Here is a 19,230-nt window from a genome sequence, read left to right as displayed (position 1 = left end):
TTTTTTACCTAATCAATTTCTAAACTTTCGATAATATGTTGAAATGCTAACTACAACGAAACTCTGATCATGAAATCTTTTATTTACTTGAATATTAGCATTTTTCTTATTGATATAATATTAAATATTAGTGAACAGCAACGTATGATATATTATACTTTATTGGATTACACAAAACAAAAATAAGTGGTCTTCCTCTAGTGGTTTCCACTTGAGGAAGGAGTTGTCATGTTGGTCCAGATCATGGATCAATTCCCCTCAAGTGCGAAAATGCTAAATAATTCCATTTGGCTAGGGGTTTTCACCGATCTTTCCCGGATCCTGGGAAGATTAGAAGCTTCGGCATTGAACCTCCTGATAAAAAAAAAATAAAAAAAATAAGTGCGAATTTACTGTTATTCGAATATAATACGTATGAAATGTCAAATTTATTTTTTACTTCTAAAAAGACTTTGCTTAAGAATATTTGCAGCTTAAAATCTGAAAATGTTTGCTTTGACAAAATTTTTTTTTTTTTTAAATGAAAATATTTAGAAAAGCAAAGTAATGGATTTAGAATGATGCCGATATTTTACTGTTGTTTATCACTTTATCTGCACCTGTTTGATTCCATATGAATACAATTTTCAAGATCAGAGACCAATTTCCAAGAGAGGAGGCCAGACCAGTTAAGAGTTTGGACTTGGTTATTCATTGAATTATATATTTGTTGTATCTTCTCCATTTCCAAAGTCTTGTAAACTGAAAACAGATGAGAAAAATAAAATTATAGTCATTTTGACAATGCATGTCATGGTGTTCTCTCTATATAATCCACCATCACTTACAACGTCAAAATTTACCTTTTTGATATGGCAACAACACAAATCAAACAAAGAGCATTTCTGGGCTCTACTTGCAAAGGTTTTGGCAGAAAAATGGCAAGTTGACGTACGCCTCAAGGCAGTGGATAGTGATGATGAGGGTTCAGTTATCTCTACCCACAAAGCTATTGTGGTCTCTTCTCCTCTCATCTTCTCTTTATTGATATCATCATCTTATTCAAGAATCAATTCTAAATGCCAATGTTTAGTGACTGTGGTTAATGTAATTCTTTCAACATGTATGTTTTTGAATAGGAATCAAGATCGGAAGTTTTTAAAAAGATGCTATAATCATATGAGTTGAAGACTTCGAGTAAGCAGGTGGAAACAATCACTCTCTCGGAGATGAAACAAGAAGATCTAGAAGCTTTTGTTGAGTTTATATACAATGATGGTTCTATGCTTTTAGAGAAAGTGAAGCGACACGCTCGGGCTCTCTATCTTGCAGCTGACAAATACAAGATTCTCCAACTACGAGACGTATGCAGATCCGAGCTTATATCTTCTCTGGATATGGCGAATTCTCTTGACTTCCTTGAGCTTGCTCAAACCCCCTTTTGACAAAGTCCTCAACGATGCAGCCTTAAATTATATTAAAACAAATGATCTTATGATACCTAGCGTTGATAAGTTCGAGTCATTCATTGATAGTTACCAAAATCTTGCCGTGTAGTTTCTGGGGGCTTCTATTACTCGTAGAAGATGTTATAACTGTGGTTTCATTGACGATCATAATCGGACTGGCAGAAGCTGCTCTAATTGTGGTTTCGACCGTCCTTGTCGCAGTCGTATCACTTTGATAACCCAGTTTTATCGTTTCTTTATGTTTCCATAACTTAAAAGTCTCAAATATTAAAATAATCGGTTTCCAGGTCTAATTTTCTTAAAATATACTTATCTTTCATATGCATGAAAAAGTAAAGATATATTGAGAAAATATATCAATTGACCAAGCAAATTTTTTAATTTTTAAGATATCGGACAATATATGGGTACCGGCGCCCTTGGACTAGAACGCGTTTAGTGGAGTTACTAGAGTTGAATGCGTTGGTTGCTTTGCAACGAGAGAATTGGTTTGTATTAAAAAACAAACATTATAATTTTGTTAGCTGTTATAAAAAAACATTAATTTTGTAATTGATAGTATAGTTTTGTTTTTAACAAATATAAAAAGTGATTGGCGGCTCAACTCGTATCATCTATATGTAATGTACGCGAACCAATTTTTCGACGGACACCATGGTGTACTGGCTGCAGATTTTGTTTATTTTGTGAACGGTCTGCTGGTTTGGATTGAATTAAATCAGAATCCTAATTTTATAAGGGGACGGGGAATCATCTTTTCCTTATTTTACGTCTCTTGGTCGCAGCTACCAAGGAAGAGGGAAAAAGAGAAAGAGTTGTTGCGTCCAGTGTGATCTGAGTTTGCTTGTGGGGTGAGGATCAGAGAGGGCTGAGTTCCGTTGTGTTGTAAGAGAAGGATAAAGGTGATAGATCTTTCTCATGGGTGTGGAGGAAGGATAGGAGTACTTGGTGGTGGATTGAGAGAGACAAGGAGGCTTTCTCCTAGTAAGTCGTGTTGTTTGAAGCTTAATTGGTTAGGGAATCGATAATTGTGAAGGATTAGGGATTTGTGACGAGAAGGAGCTTGAAAAGAGGCTCGGATCGTGATTTCTGGGTTGGTGTCGTATAGACACTAACACCTATAGATAGACTGCGCGGACTGGTTCAAGATGGCTACTTCAGAGCAACATTTGGACGATGAAACGGAGCAATATTTCAGCCCACCTCTCTTGTTACTCGGTCGCTAGGGGTGGTTGGTTGTGCGACTCAGTTAAAAAATGAGATGGGGTTTGGTGTATTTTTAGGAGTTTTTGTAAGGAGCGATTTCTACACCGGTTGTCTCGTCGGAATTATGGGGTTTCAATGAGATCATTTCCCGTGGATCATGTGTGAGGATTGAGAATCCGGGTGCGGTCGTTCCAGTTTGGTATCAGAACGTATATGATTCTAGGACATGTTGGAAATAGACTTGTCTAGGTCGTTTAGACGTGATAAGTTGAAACAACTGCACCAGATTCCCAATCCTCACACAGGATCCACGGGAAACGATCTCACCGGAACCCCATAACTCTGACGAGACAACCAGCGTAGAAATCGCTCCTTATGAAAACTCCCACAGATACACCAAACCCCACCTCATCTAGTTACTGAGTCGCACAACCAACCACCCCTAGCGACCGAGTAACAAGAGAGGTGGGCTGNGGTACCGGCGCCCTTGGACTAGAACGCGTTTAGTGGAGTTACTAGAGTTGAATGCGTTGGTTGCTTTGCAACGAGAGAATTGGTTTGTATTAAAAAACAAACATTATAATTTTGTTAGCTGTTATAAAAAAACATTAATTTTGTAATTGATAGTATAGTTTTGTTTTTAACAAATATAAAAAGTGATTGGCGGCTCAACTCGTATCATCTATATGTAATGTACGCGAACCAATTTTTCGACGGACACCATGGTGTACTGGCTGCAGATTTTGTTTATTTTGTGAACGGTCTGCTGGTTTGGATTGAATTAAATCAGAATCCTAATTTTATAAGGGGACGGGGAATCATCTTTTCCTTATTTTACGTCTCTTGGTCGCAGCTACCAAGGAAGAGGGAAAAAGAGAAAGAGTTGTTGCGTCCAGTGTGATCTGAGTTTGCTTGTGGGGTGAGGATCAGAGAGGGCTGAGTTCCGTTGTGTTGTAAGAGAAGGATAAAGGTGATAGATCTTTCTCATGGGTGTGGAGGAAGGATAGGAGTACTTGGTGGTGGATTGAGAGAGACAAGGAGGCTTTCTCCTAGTAAGTCGTGTTGTTTGAAGCTTAATTGGTTAGGGAATCGATAATTGTGAAGGATTAGGGATTTGTGACGAGAAGGAGCTTGAAAAGAGGCTCGGATCGTGATTTCTGGGTTGGTGTCGTATAGACACTAACACCTATAGATAGACTGCGCGGACTGGTTCAAGATGGCTACTTCAGAGCAACATTTGGACGATGAAACGGAGCAATATTTCAGCCCACCTCTCTTGTTACTCGGTCGCTAGGGGTGGTTGGTTGTGCGACTCAGTTAAAAAATGAGATGGGGTTTGGTGTATTTTTAGGAGTTTTTGTAAGGAGCGATTTCTACACCGGTTGTCTCGTCGGAATTATGGGGTTTCAATGAGATCATTTCCCGTGGATCATGTGTGAGGATTGAGAATCCGGGTGCGGTCGTTCCAGTTTGGTATCAGAACGTATATGATTCTAGGACATGTTGGAAATAGACTTGTCTAGGTCGTTTAGACGTGATAAGTTGAAACAACTGCACCAGATTCCCAATCCTCACACAGGATCCACGGGAAACGATCTCACCGGAACCCCATAACTCTGACGAGACAACCAGCGTAGAAATCGCTCCTTATGAAAACTCCCACAGATACACCAAACCCCACCTCATCTAGTTACTGAGTCGCACAACCAACCACCCCTAGCGACCGAGTAACAAGAGAGGTGGGCTGGAATATTTGATTCCGTCCAGCCACGGACAACACTTCCCTACAAATACTCCAATTCACTATCAACTCCTCTAGTGACCCAGAAGCCCACGACATCACTTCCGTTGATCTCTCCTCATCCAAACCTAACTCCAGCTTTCTTCCTTTGACCCAAACACACAACAACATGTTGGTGTCGGTGTCGACCGACACCCCAACCTTACCACAAAACCATCTATCCCAGATCACAATACAAACACTTAATTAAATCACAAACCAAACATTAGTTTCACAAACCCACCATTAGATATGAAGCCTATAGCACCACAAAGCTATCCACCAAGATTCAGCCAAATCGGACTCCGTTTCATCCTCCATACGTTGCCCCGAATTAGGCATCTCGTACTAGTTCGCGCTGTTCATCCGCAAGTGTTGGTGTCGAACGATACCAACCCAGAAATCACCAAGCCTTCCTTCAAGCTCCTTCTCGCCACAAATCCCTAATCCGCTACACTCATTGATTCTCTACTCAATCTAACACTAAAACAACACAACTTACCTGTATAACAGCCATGAGAAAGCCTCCTTGTCTCTCCCAATCAACCACCAAGCTCAAATCCTTCTCCTTAAACATGAAGAAGAGTGATCTCCTTTCTCCTTCCTTCCAAGTGAGAGAACCACAACTCTCTCTCATTCTCTCCTTTAGAACCACCAAAACGGATCCCTCTACTCCTAACCCTCCTCAAAACCCTTTTACTCTTAGGATCAAACTCCCAATCTCTCTCTCTTTTTTCTCTCTAAAACGGCAAAACCACCCCAAACCTTCAAGTCGATTCCCACTTAAATACTTCGATTTAGGGCTTCCCAAACCGAGCCAATTCCAATTTCAACGATTTAAAACAAACCGGTCGAAATGGAAATTATTGGTGTCGAACGACACTCCCCTTGGTGTCGATCGACACCCACCCTCAAATCACATTATTTGGTTTGCGGATGTTATAATTTCCCCACCAACAACGATTCATCCTCGAATCTCGCAATAACATCCATCCACCAAGGACCTCCGTGCAACCGTTACCATGTCCCGCACATCCTCCGACCGGACTTAACACTACCAACCAAGGTTTCGCGTGCAACTGCTGCAACAGTCTGCACATCCGCGTGTCCCAAAAGTCCACATAACACTGACCCCACTGGTCAGGACAAATCAGACCCCACAGGTCAACCCAAACAATACTCTACCAACCATCACAACTCTGCCCCCTCCCCCCCCCCAGCCAGCATAAACCTAACCCTCCCGGTCAACACACAGAAACCCCGAGATTGAACCCCCATCAACCCCGAGATCCGCATCCGATCACAATATGAACTCCAAGATTGAACCTCCATCAATCTCCTAAATCCACACCCGCTCACAAAAAAAAATCCGAGATTGAACCCCCATCAATCTCCTAAATCCGCACCAGATCACAATAGGAAATCTGAGATTGAACCCCCATCAATCTCCTAAATCTGCACCGATCACACTACTTATCTCCACGCCCTTGACACTTTTGCCTCCAACTAACCTGTTCTTAGGTCGCAACCTACAAGCCATACCGATCTCACTCTCAGAGCCCCCGTCTTTGATCCATACCGTCTCACCCTCAGGTCGTCACCCTCGGGATCTCGGTACCAGGAGAACCACCACCTCCTCTGCCACCCTCAGGACCACAGTCCCTCGAGCTATCTGTATCTAGGAAACCCCCCGTCCCCTTAGGAGAACCCCCATCTCCTCATGAGTTGTTCAGGACCCCCCGTCCCTATAGCAAACGGTCATAACGTCTATAATCATTTCCCCCGTGATCCGCATAGAACATCACAATGTCCTACCAACCAATATATTCCCTCGCGGAACATAACCTCCACCTTGGCCACTCCTAAGCCACACTCCAAAACATCCCAACCACTTTGGATGTTCACACGCACCCCTTCCAAAACTAGACAAGTTCTAACTATTCATAAAATTCTCTATTTTTAGAAACTTTCTATTTATGGAAACTTTCCATTTATAGAAACCCGAGCTATTTTCCTAGACAAGTCTATTTCCATTACAGAGTCTGTTTTCGAACCATATATGCTCTAATACCAAACTGAGACAACCGCACCCGAATTCCCAATCCTCACACAGGATCCACGGGAAATGATCTCACCGGAATCCCATAATTCCGACGAGACAACCGGCGTAGAAATCGCTCCTTACAAAAATTCCCACAAACACACCAAACCCCACCTCATCTAGTTACTGATTCGCACAACTAACCACCCCTAGCGACCGAGTAACAAGAGATGTGGACTGGAATATTTGATTCCGTCCAGCCACGGACAACACTTCCCCACAAATACTCCAATTCACTATCAACTTCTATAGTGACCCAGAGGCCCACGACATCACTTCCGTCGATCTATCCTCGTCCAAATCTAACTCCAGCTTTCTTCCTATGACCCAAACACACAACAACATGTCACTAGTAAAAAATATTTGTATAGTTACTAAAAAATGTGTACGTATAACTAGATTTGCGTAGCTAAAAAAGATTTGTTACAGAGTTGAGACAAAAAAAAATTAGTAACTATTTGGTCATCGCAAAATAACCTTTTATAACAAATTATCGCAAATTGCTACAAATTAGATACACATTAATTTATCGCTATTTGCTACTAATTGTTACATTTCTCTATAACTATCAGTTACAAATTGCAACAGAGATATCAATAACTTGTAGTTATAAAAAATCACAAAATTTTGTGGCTAATTTCTTCACAAAAATCTTCAGAGTCATAAATTTGTTACAAATTGACACAAATTATCCGTAGAATGTTATATCATTATTTTTTGCTATATAAATTTAATTGAATATAGATTTGTATATTTGACCCCTGTTTTACAAAATTTATTTAATGGGATTTATATATAAAAATATTATATAAATTATGGAGAACATGCATTCCACAAAACAGATTTTACATACATAGTTATATTACATAAAATAAATAACTAATTTTTGTAACTTAAAAGTTTTGGAAGAATAACACCAGCATCCTTAACAACCTTTGATACACTCCGTGATAATGAACGTAAGTATTTCTTTTCAGCTGCTCACTGTGCTTCTAATACCTTTGAAAGTCGTCAACAAACTGCATAGTTTCCACACACACACACACTGATTCATGATACCAATTTAAGTTGAAACAAATGTATCAATAGCTACAGACTTACAGGTTTAACAAGAGTATAAGGGAAAGAATACATACCCTGAAAGTTGTGAATCATAGAAGAGTTAATTTGTCTCTTCTTTGCTCTATACCTCATGAACATGATCTAAATAAGAGAAAAACAAGTATCAGTATGAATAATAGATGGTAACTACAAGTACGACAAGCCTTGAACATGAAACTGAACATCATGAACCAGCAGGAAATCAAACAACTAACGATTCACCAATTGATGTTTCATAAAACAAACCAACTAAACAAGTTTGATGCTTAATTTCACTATCATCTATCTCTCAATGCAAAAACCTGTAACGTAGTTAAACGTTTAGAAAAAACAAGAACAATCACACTAATGTACTAACTAACCATACAAAATACTAACATGTCTTGTGATTAGAAGAAAAGAGAAGCTTCTCTATCTCTAGAACTTGGAGCACACAAGAAGATACGAAACAAAGTTCAGCAGTTTTAGAATAAAAAAGCTGCTATCCCCATTAAATGGTTTAACTTTCAAACCCAAATGAACCTAAAGAGAATCACATATCATATAAAAATTTAAAACAAGTTAAAAGGAACTTACCTCGTCAATAGTGGCAACAAAACATACACATCATCAACAGAAGCAAACATAAATATACCAACACACAAATGAAGATGAGAATGAGACTGTTGAGGGTCGAGTCTCGGATTGTCCCTGCAAAAGAGAAAACCACCATGAGTGACACAAAGAAGAAGATCAAACTTGAAGAAGAGTTCCTTTAGAGCTACACAAACAACTATTTACCGTAAGTTCGATTACCAATTACAACTTTGGCCCCCTTTTCTTTTGCACCATAAGCAAGTGCCTTGCCTGCTCCACCAGCACCAATAACCACCACTGTTTTACCAGCTAATGGCGAAGAAGAAGAAGGTTCACTGCTTGGATCACTTGAGCCTGAAAAAAAAAAAAAAAAAAAAAAAAGAATAGGCTCCATTACTAAAAACTGAAACTTTTCCACAAGAAGCTACAAAAAAGGAAGAAAGCTGTGAACATAAATTTACTTCGTAGGCCATCCTCAATAGAAGAAATGGAACCAATACAATCATTGTAGTAACCTACCAACTTTCCATCGCTTTTTCTTCTTAGTATAGTGTTCACGACTCCTATAGACTTTAAGAAAATATAAATCAAGCATTCAGGGTGAAACAATATGGCTATTTATATTCTATCTAATAGTGATTAGGATTACTACCTAAATTATCTGGTGGTTATTAGGAAACCAGACTTTTGCCAATGGATCAACCTCGTCACAACATTGCAACGCAGCTTCTTTGTGCGGAATTGTACAGCTGCAGGTAAAACCGGTTTAAATCACTCCCAAATCCAAACCCAAAACTTATAAACCCTAAATTATCTGAAATTTTGATTCCTATCAGACTTAAAATCTACAAATCAACCTCAAAATTTCAACTAAGTCATCAAAATAAAAAAATCCCCAAATATAAGAAAATTGAAACAACCTGTAAAGCGCAAGAGAGAACGAGACTTACCTGGACCCAAGACGTTTTCGTGCTGAAGACAACTAGCTTGTTGAAGGGAAATCTTCAATTCGAGTTTCATAGGTGAGAAAGGCATGCATGTTAGATTGAAGGTGATTAGGGTTTGGGTGAGGTGGGTCGGAGGAGGAGATGGCCGAAGGGGAGGAGGGTGCGGGAGACGGTTCATTTAAAGCGATGGTGACGGTGGATGTGTAGATCGGAGACATCGAGTATAGAGAGAGGAGAAGAAGATGGTTGCTCGAGACCTTTTTTTTCGTTATAATTTTTTTTTGTTATTGTTTACCAAACATTGTAAAGTGAAATGTTATTGTGTTTTTTTCTCTTTTAAGTCTTGGACTTGTGCGTATTGCGAATATAAAAAGTCACAAATATTGGCGGTTTACTACCATTTGTTACATTTTGTGTTGTGTGCAATAGTGTTACAACATTTTGTATCTCTAAATTTGTAGTATTTTTGTTACAATTTATGTCTATTACTATTTGTCATTATATAGTTACGCATAGTAACCAATTAGCTATGATATCAATTATTTATAATTTCGTCACTAATTTGTAATTATTTGTAATTAATATTTGTTATAATTTTTGTTATAGCAAAAAATCATAACTATATGATTAAATTTTTCTAGTATGTAGGTGTCGGCCGACATCAAGGTGGTGTCGGTCGACACCCCAACCTTACCACAAAACCATCTATCCCATACCATAATACAAACACTTGATTAAATCACAAACAACCATTAATTTCACAAACCCATCGTTGGATATGAAGCCTATAGCACCACTACGCTCTCCACCAAAATTCAGCCAAATTGGACTCCGTTTCATCCTCCAAACTTTGCCCCCGAAGTACGCATCTCGGACTAGTTCACGCTGTTCATCCGCAGGTGTTGGTGTCGACCGACACCAACCCAGAAATCACGATCGAAGCCTTCCTTCAAGCTCCTTCCCGCCGCAAATCCCTATTACGCTACACTCATTGATTCTCTACTCAATCTAACACTAAAACAACACAACTTACCTGGATAACAACCATGAGAAAGCCTCCTTGTCTCTCCCAATCCCCCCACCAAGCTCAAATCCTTCTCCTTACACATGAAGAAGATTGATCTCCTTTCTCCTCCCTTCCAAGTGAGAGCACCACAACTCTCTCTCCTTCTCTCCTTTAGAACCAGCAAAACGCATCTCTCTACTTCTCTTAACCCTCCTCAAAACCTTTTTACTCTTAGGATAAACTCCCAATCTCTCTATCTATTTTCTCTCTCAAACGGCAAAACCACCCCAAACCCTCAAGTCGATTCCCACTTAAATACTTCGATTTAGGACTTCCCAAACCGAGCCAATTCCAATTTCAACGATTTAAAACAAACCAGTCGAACTGGAAATTATTGGTTTCATTCGACACTCCCCTTGGTGTCGGTCGACACCCACCCCCAAATTACATTATTTGGTTCGCGGATGTTACCTAAGTGCTATGGAAAAAGGACAGAGGTGCTGTTGAGATATTTGATCAAGTAGGAAAGAAATTGTTCAGTGTTCGAGAAGTTAAGTTGGGAACTTACTTCATCGGAGTGTCTTGGAGTGCCACGAGATAGCAAGTCAGGAATTTGCATGCAGGTCAAGAGTGGGTATGAGGGTGCGGCTAGTGTGGGTGCCAGTTCAACGATTGTTCTGAGTGTTAAAGCAGGTTGCTTAGGCCCAGTTGATCGTATTCCAAATTTTCATACAATGCTGGTGGGAGAATATTTAATAAGATGGTTAGTTCTTATGGATTCTTGGTGTATGTTGGAGTTTAATGAGTATGCGGTGCTGGAAATGGGAATTTTTATGAATAGTTAGAACTTGTCCATTTACAGATAAGGCATGTGTAAACACCAAGAGTGGTTGGGATGTTTAGAGGTTGGCCTGATGAGTGGTCATGGTTGTGTTGATATTCCAGTGAGGGAATATGGTGGTTGGTAGGACACTGCGATGTTTTACACAAACCAAGGGAGGTAGTTCCGGTCGGGACGTGCTTATAGATGTTATGACTTGTTTGCTCATGTGGAGATGATTAGTTCTCCTAGGGAGATGAGTAGTTTTCCGAAGGAGATGATTAGTTCTCCTGAGGGGATGATTAGTTCTCCTGAGGGGATGATTAGTTCACCTGAGGGGATGATTAGTTCCTCTGGTGCACTGCGGGCTTGACGGGTTGCGACCTTGAGAGCGACAGAGGAGATGATTAGTTCAACAAAGGGATGATTAGTTCACTGGAGGGGATGAGTAGTTCCTCTGGTACTGAGACCTCGAGGGTGACGATACGAGAGTGAGATGGTATGGTTCGAGGACGACGGTCTAAGAGTGCAGGCGGTGCAGTTCGAAAGTTGCGACCTGAGAATGTATGAGTGAGAGAGCAACCAATGTCTAGGACGTGGATATGAGCATGTGACTTGATGTAGACCTTGAAGGTCGGGGGTGATCTCGGGTTTTTGGGTTATGCTGACCAGTGGGGTCAGGGTTATGGGATCGTTGGGCCACGTGGATGTGTGGACTGTTGCAACAGTTGCACGGAAAGCCTTGGTTGACGGTGTTCAGCCCGGTCGGAGGATGTGCGGGCCGTTGTGACGGTTGCACGGAGGTCCTTGGCGGAAGGACGGTGTTACGGAATTCGAGGACGAATCCTTGTTGGTGGAGGACACTAAAGGTAGTGTCGATCGACACTAGCAATTTCTGGTTCGACCTGATTGATTTAAATCGTCGAATTCAAGCGGTTTGGTTTATGTGGAATCCCAAACCATGGTATTTATGTGAGAAGTTGACCTGAGGGTTTCAGGAAAGCCACTTTTAGCCGTTCCAGAGAGAAAATAGAGAGAAAAGAGAGAAGAGAGTGTGTTCTTGGGAGATCTTGTAGATTCTATGCTTGTTTGGTGAGATATGTTCTTGTGGAGTGGAGATCTGGTGCTAGGAATGAAAAAGAAAACTTCCAAGGTGTTGGATTCGTTGTTGTGGGTCAGAAACTTATTGCAAAGAGGTGAGTGCATGACAATGAATGATCTAAGCCTTAGAATCCTTTTTTTTGCTTGATTTATGGCTCTTTGTGGTGTTTTCTTGTATGCTTTTGGTTGGGTTGTGGTTTCCAGGAGTTTCCAGGACTTTTGGGTGAGATTCGGACAATTTGTAAGAGCTGGAAACCGGTTCTTCGACTTTTGACTCGAGTAGAACGTGTTTGCGGAGTCGGTGTCAATCAACACCAAGGGCCAGTGTCGGTCGACACCAACCTTTTCAGCAGGCGACAAATACTTATTTTCCTGGTTTGTTTGTGTTTGTTTGTTGTTTGTTAAACGTTGGTTTCTCAGATGCATGTGTGTATAGCCTAGTAGATGGGAGGATTGCCTCACTAAGTATTTGTGATAATACTTACGCATCTCAATTGTTGTTTGTGGTGTGCAGGTATGTGGCGTGGAATCATGGCGATGAGGAGGAGGATAATCTAGGGTCACAGTTATGTGTTGTCGGTCTTGGTTATGTTTATTAGTGTTGGAACCTGGTTTAGTATAACATGCTAGATTGTTGGTTAGAATAGTTAGGAATGTTGTATTGTTGGTATGTTTCCGCTGTGCATATTGGTGGTTGTTGTTTTAATGAAAATTTGTGGTTTGGTGAGTTTAATTAAGTTTTATGGGATGCTTAATTATAATATATATATATATATATAAAACGGATCGGATTGTTTCAATCTAATACCAAAATCACATAGTTATATTTACCATGCAGACTAAAAAGTTCTTTCAGTCGAACTTTTACAGTTCTTTTGCAAACCTAAATTACTAAATAAATTTGGTAAAAATTAGCTGTAGGACTTCAAAAAGCCGGTCATTTCGGTGACAGACTTCACTCCTATACGGGTTCATATACCATATTCTTGTTTTCGTGACATATCAAAATCAAATAATAAAAATATTAGGTTGGTACCCGCGCTACGCCACGAGTTTTTTTTAGATATTTTATTTGATTATTTTTTTGTTTTGTATTTTCTTGAAATAATATTTGTTCTTACGTTGTTTGGAATCAAATATTATAACGAGAAATTTCTCAAAATACCAAATCATAAGTCTTATGGCCGTGCACTGCATTATGATCATTGTGGAGATCGCTCCTCTCTATCTTGAACAGTTTCTAGAAGATCCGACGAATAACCTCTGTAACTGGACTAAATCATTCTTCTCAAATCATTGCTCCATCTTTGCCTCTTTCCTCCACTGAGTCACTTGCAACAACTGCAAGGTTTATAAACTCTCATTAATAAACCTATCTCTCCATGGCTCGATCTCTCCATACCTCTCTAATTTCACAAAACCAAGCAAAAAATAAAGAAAATAAATCACAATACATATTGGAAGATAACAACCAATATTGTAATCCAAAGCCTCTAGCAATGATGTTACCATATAAAACGAGCACCATAGCACGAAAGACAAAATTCTCAAGGTCATCGACCAATCCCATGAATGTACTAAAGAGAGTACTCAATTCTCTTATCACCTGCAATCTCCACACCACCAACACATAAGCACATTTAATGTTTTGCATTTTACAACACCAAAAAAAACAAACCTTTAAAACCAGAAACAAACAGGTTACAAGACAAAACTTAATCTACTAATTTCATCCAATTCTTACACGTGTTTAGTTCTCCAAATATGATGTGGGCAGCCATATATAAAGGTTTCCTTTTGTGTGGATAAGGGAGACAGGAAAGAATAGGGTTTGTTTTAGCCAAACATGGTGGCTATGGTATTTATTCTTCTTTTCTGTTTTTTAGTTTTTTTCCGTGGATTGCATTATTTGTTTTGGTTATTTTCTGTGGATTGCAATTGGGTGATTTATAAACAACCAACTATTTTTGGTTGTAGATTGGACACTATATTTTCCAATGCGGTGAGTGGGCTTGTTCTGTGGATGGCGTTTGGAGGTTTGAGGTGGATAAGTTTCTTGTTTTGAGGGTCGTTCCCCTCTCTAAAACAAATTTGTTAGCTGAACTTGAGGATGTTGTAATACTTGAATTCGACGTTGTCTCGAATAAGGCGTGTTTCATCTTTTGTCCTCCTAACAGAATGCTTTTCACGACGGGTGAGAGAACTCCTCCTGTACTGGTTACTACCGATGTTGGCTTAGACTACTTCAAGCAATTGTTTCGGGAGAACCGTCATTTATATATGTTTATCAACATTGAAGAATAAAAAACAAGGGTACAAACAAAGATGACTTAAATACAGGGGATAGAGATTTTGATGTTTATCGTCGTGGCAATCCTCTCTCCGGTAAATCGCCTGGTTGTAGTTTTGGAACAAGCGATGATGATTTGGCACCATTAATTGATGCCGCTCTTGAAAGCCAACTGGATGATGTCGTCGTCGCTAGTCTTTCTGAATTGGAGAAAAAAAATTAAGCTTGGAGTTTGTAATGGTAGGAGTGGGAAGCGTATGTCAGCTGGCAGTTCTTCTGGTTGTAGTTTTGGAAATGGTAAGCGTGGGAAGTGTAGTTTTGGTTCCACTGACCCTTTAATTGATGTGGATGTTGCAATGGAAGCAACTGTTGGTTCCAAATCAACAATCCCCATAATACCCACCACCTAGGTTGAACATGAGATATTGGCTGAGGTGGCTGAAATAGAGTCAAAGTATTGGGAAGGAAGTTGTAATGTTGTTCACCAGGACGATAATGTTGAAGACTGGGATCATAGTTCTGAAGAAGAAGAAGACGCAGAAGAAGAAGGAGCTACTCAGGAGGTTCTCACTCCTAAAGGTTATGGTAGAGAATTTTGGGGGAACTTTGTAGGAGATCATTTTGGTCGTGCAAATCCTGTAGAAATTATGTGTACCACAAATGACTGCTTTGATCATAGGGCTGTCGTCAATGATGGAATATCATTAAAAGATGAGAAATTTGGTAAGGATACTGGTGGGTTTTTCGGTCTGAGTGTTGACCCAGCAGTCATTCAACCTGTCCAAAGTACCGTAACCGCGTGGACACATAATGGTGAACAGGAAGAGATTCCAGCTAAACCGAAATGGAGCTTAGAGGATGTTGATGATGAGGAGTTTGATATCCTCCTCTGTTTAATGACACATAATATGAGAGGGATGATATTTCTAATCTTTACATTGATGATGATGATAAAGGCATATACAAGGGCAAGGTATTCGCCAACAAAGAAGATTGCCAGATAGGTTTAGCTATATATGCAATTAAGAATATGTTCCATTTTACACAAACCCGGACGAAGCGAGACTACTTTGTTCTTAATTGTTCTGGTGAGCGATGCAACTGGAGGATTATGGCTAAAGAACGATCAATGGATACTATGAGATACGTAAAGCATGTTTGGAACACACATGCCCAGTTAAAATTACATGAAGAAGGTGACATCTCGAGTTATTGCTGTTGTCTACAAAGCAAAATTTAGTGATCCATCTAAAGCCCCAGTACCAATGGACCTGCAGCAATTGGTCCTTGAGGACCTAAAGGTGTCAGCATCATACAATAAGTGCTGGGGGGGGGGGCTAGGGAAAAACCTACAGAGGATTTGTTTGGTACTTATGAAGAGTCATATGATAAATTGGCTGAATATTTGCATCTTTTGAACTAGCAAATCCCGATACTCTAACAGATATCAAAACAGATATTGAGGAAGATGGTAGTGAAAGGTTCCTGTACATGTTTTTGGCGTTTGGTGCATCAATACAAGGCTTTAGTAAGCTAAGACGTGTGCTTGTTATTGACGAGACACATCTAACTGGTAAGTACAAAGGAGTGTTATTTACAGCAAGTGGGCAAGATGGAAACTTTCAAGTATTCCCTCTAGCGTTTGCTGTCGTAGATAGCGATAATGATGATGCGTGGACTTGTTTATTTGAAAAACTTGAACGAATAATCGCAAACAGCAAAACTCTGACCATCATTTCTGACAGGCATCAATCCATTTACGTTGCTAACAAGAGGGTTTTCCGCTTGCTCATCATGGAGTTTGTATTGTTCGCTTAGCGAGGAATGTCAATGCCAAATTTCACAACAAAGGTCTTGCAAAACTGGTCACTAATGCTGCATATGCCTTCACAATTGGCTCTTTACGTACACTATGGACAAATTAGAGGCAAAAACATTGACTGTGCTAAATGGCTTGACAGTATCGACGCTGCTCATTGGTCACATGCATATTTTCAGGGAGACCGTTACAATCTTATGCCTAGCAACATAGCAGAAACGTTGAACAAAGCATTATGGAAGGGTAGGGCGTCACCAATAGTGGAGTTGCTTAAGTTTATTCTTGCTATGTTAACACGCTGGTTCAGTTCAAAAAGAAAAAAGTCTGCCAATCACAAAGGGTTTGTAACTCCGGAGGTTGATAAACAAATGACAAAGAACATGTCACAAGTTAACGGAAGCAAGGTTGCAACTGTTTCAAGTTGGAGTTATGAAATTGTTGGGTTTTATAACAGGAAACATCATGTCCTCCTGGATTTGAAAAAGTGCACTTGTAAACAATATGATCGAGTTAAGTCCCTTGTGGAAACGCAATGTTGCCTGCCAACTACCAAGGTATTCCACCTGCCACACTAGTAGACAAGTATTATAAGACTTCTACATGGAAAGCTACTTACGCAGGAGTAATCAATCCGGAAGCTAACCCCAATGATCTGGACATGTCCGATGAAATTGTTAGGAGGGACATAATCCCACCAAAGGTCCGCCGGCCATCTGGTAGGCCAACCAAGTCTAGAATTCCATATGTTGGTGAATATCCAGTAAGACTCTTGAAAGCTTCATCTTTTGAACAACCTGTTTCTCATTCAAGTGATCATGTATTCATTTGTATATGTTGTTTTTGCAGAAATCTTCAACTGTCAATGTGAGAGTTAATAGGTGTTCAAGATGCAAAAAGACGGGACACAACAAGAGTAGGTGTAGCAATCCCATATGATGGTCTTGCTTCTTTTGGTGAAGAATATTATGTTTTGAGGGCTCTGAGTAATTTTTTTTGCCTCATTAACCAGACTCTTACTTTTGATCATTTTGAATTGTCATATATTTTGCCTTTAAGGCTGCGGGAAACGCTATGAGTTAGGTATGTGCTGAGTAGCAATTTTTTGGTCCCTTCTAGGTAAGTGTTGGATGAGTGACTCCGGAAATATTAGGATCACTTTAGATTTTGTTTTGTCCTTACTTCATGCGGTTAATGTAAACGTTATGAGTTATGACACGTTCGACTTTATATCTCTTTTGCATAAGGATAAATCAACAAACTTAAATGTTAATTAAAGACTTATTTTCACCTGATCTTGACCAATTTTCGGTTCATAGACTGATGCCCTTTGTTCCTGACCACGAATTCATATCCATGTGTTAGAACTTGTTATCCTCTCATATTCATGTGTACCAACATAATTATATGAACACATAAGGATAACTCAACAATATAAAAAGTTGTTTAAAGACTACTTATCACCTTATGTTGACCAATTTCTTGTTCACCGTCTAGTGCCCCTTGTCAATGTCCACAAATTCGTATCCATGTGTTCAGTAATATGAAATCAATGCTAGTAACTTGTCATCTTAATCTCATATCCATGTGTACAAACATAATTATATGAACACATAAGGATAACTCAACAATATAAAAAGTTTTTTAAAGACTACTAATCACCTTATCTTGACCACTTTCTTATTCACCGTCTGGTCCCCTTGTCCTTGTCCACAAATTCATATCCATTTGTTCAGTAACATGAAATCAATTATAGAACTATTGCTTTTACTCACTAGCATACCTGTTCTAAACAACTTTCATCCCCTGGATTAATCCAACATTCGTCCTGGTTATAACAGAATTAATGTATCTCAGACGCAACAGTGTAAACCAAATGGTTACTAACTAATAATTTACCTTACTATACTCAGTCGGTGCCGACTCACTGAAAGTGTTACGTTGTATGTTCTTAGGTTTTGGTTTGTCATTGTTATGAACAAATAAGGACCTCGGGCAGGTATTCACATGATTACGCCCCTCTTCCAATATAGAATGTGCATCAGTTCCATCCTCTAGCGCTTTCTCCTACAAAAAACATCCTCCAAATTTTAATCATTGAGCTTCCTAACAAACAGCTAATAATCATTGATCATAGGCCCTCATCAATGTTTGACATCATCATCATCAACAATGTCTTATATTTTTGTATCATAGATGACATATACTTGTGCTGAATAGGATGCTCCATGTGAGTCCTGCGTCATCTAATATGGTTAGTACCATGTTTTTTCGGTTTTCCAGCTACAAAAAGGTTCCTAAAATGGTTTCTCTGAATATAAATGACTCGTTCCACTGTTTTTATAATACCTACATATATACAAAGTTTTACTATATAAAAGGTTTCTTTTTATTACCGTGTCTACAGGTTTGCTTTCATTGTCATATATTGGATTGTCACCCGGACACAACCTCTCCATGCTACTTGACTCGATCTGTATATAAGTATTTCAACCAGATGGAAAAATAGACATCGATTGAAATTTGGAAAAAGCTGAACTTTATACAAAACAGTTACCCTTTCTGGCGAAGGAGTCCTTATGCCATCCATCATATCAACAACAACCATGTCTCCCTGTTATCCAACAAAAATCAACGTATAAGGGGAGTTTCAGTTTACACGTATTTCTTAAATGTATACAAGTTTTCAAGAATACATCAATCACCTTAATAGCTGCCCCAGTACTGTACTCGAGTAGATCTCCAAACTTGAGTTCAATCCATAAGAGCCATAGACCATTAAACGAAAAAATTAAGCATATACTTGTACTGCATTAAAGCACTGTAAAAATTTAAAGGAAAAATCCAATGTAGCCCACTTGAAACTCTTCTTTCGTCTCACCGTCATTGCATTCTACATGTGTCTCTGTTTCACAGTTTCTATCCTTTGTATGGTCACAATCACTCTCAACCTGCTATTACACATCTAGGCTATCTACCACCCTAGTTGAGTTATGAATATGAAAACATAAGACAAAAAAAAAAAAAAATGGTCTCTA

At 39.4% G+C, this 19,230-nt stretch overlaps 1 long non-coding RNA gene and 1 pseudogene across 7 annotated transcripts; one reads left to right on the top strand and one right to left on the bottom strand.

Moving 5' to 3' along the window:
• LOC104767901 lies at window positions 676–1,637 on the top strand (annotated as a pseudogene).
• Window positions 7,301–9,478, bottom strand: LOC104766542. 7 transcript variants are annotated; one of them, XR_764050.2, is made up of 7 exons: window positions 9,163–9,478; window positions 8,865–8,961; window positions 8,674–8,782; window positions 8,417–8,566; window positions 8,213–8,326; window positions 7,672–7,738; window positions 7,301–7,554 (listed from the first exon to the last, which is right to left on the bottom strand). It is a non-coding gene; the product is annotated as an uncharacterized LOC104766542 (long non-coding RNA). The 7 variants fall into 7 exon arrangements; XR_764051.2 differs by having other exon boundaries at window positions 8,732–8,782; XR_764052.2 differs by having other exon boundaries at window positions 8,674–8,775.

The sequence above is a fragment of the Camelina sativa genome, chromosome 19, assembly GCF_000633955.1.
Source record: "Camelina sativa cultivar DH55 chromosome 19, Cs, whole genome shotgun sequence".
NCBI classification, from domain to species: Eukaryota; Viridiplantae; Streptophyta; class Magnoliopsida; order Brassicales; family Brassicaceae; genus Camelina; species Camelina sativa.
Note: the sequence above shows the minus strand (reverse complement) of the source record. Positions and strands in the feature narration are given on the sequence as shown.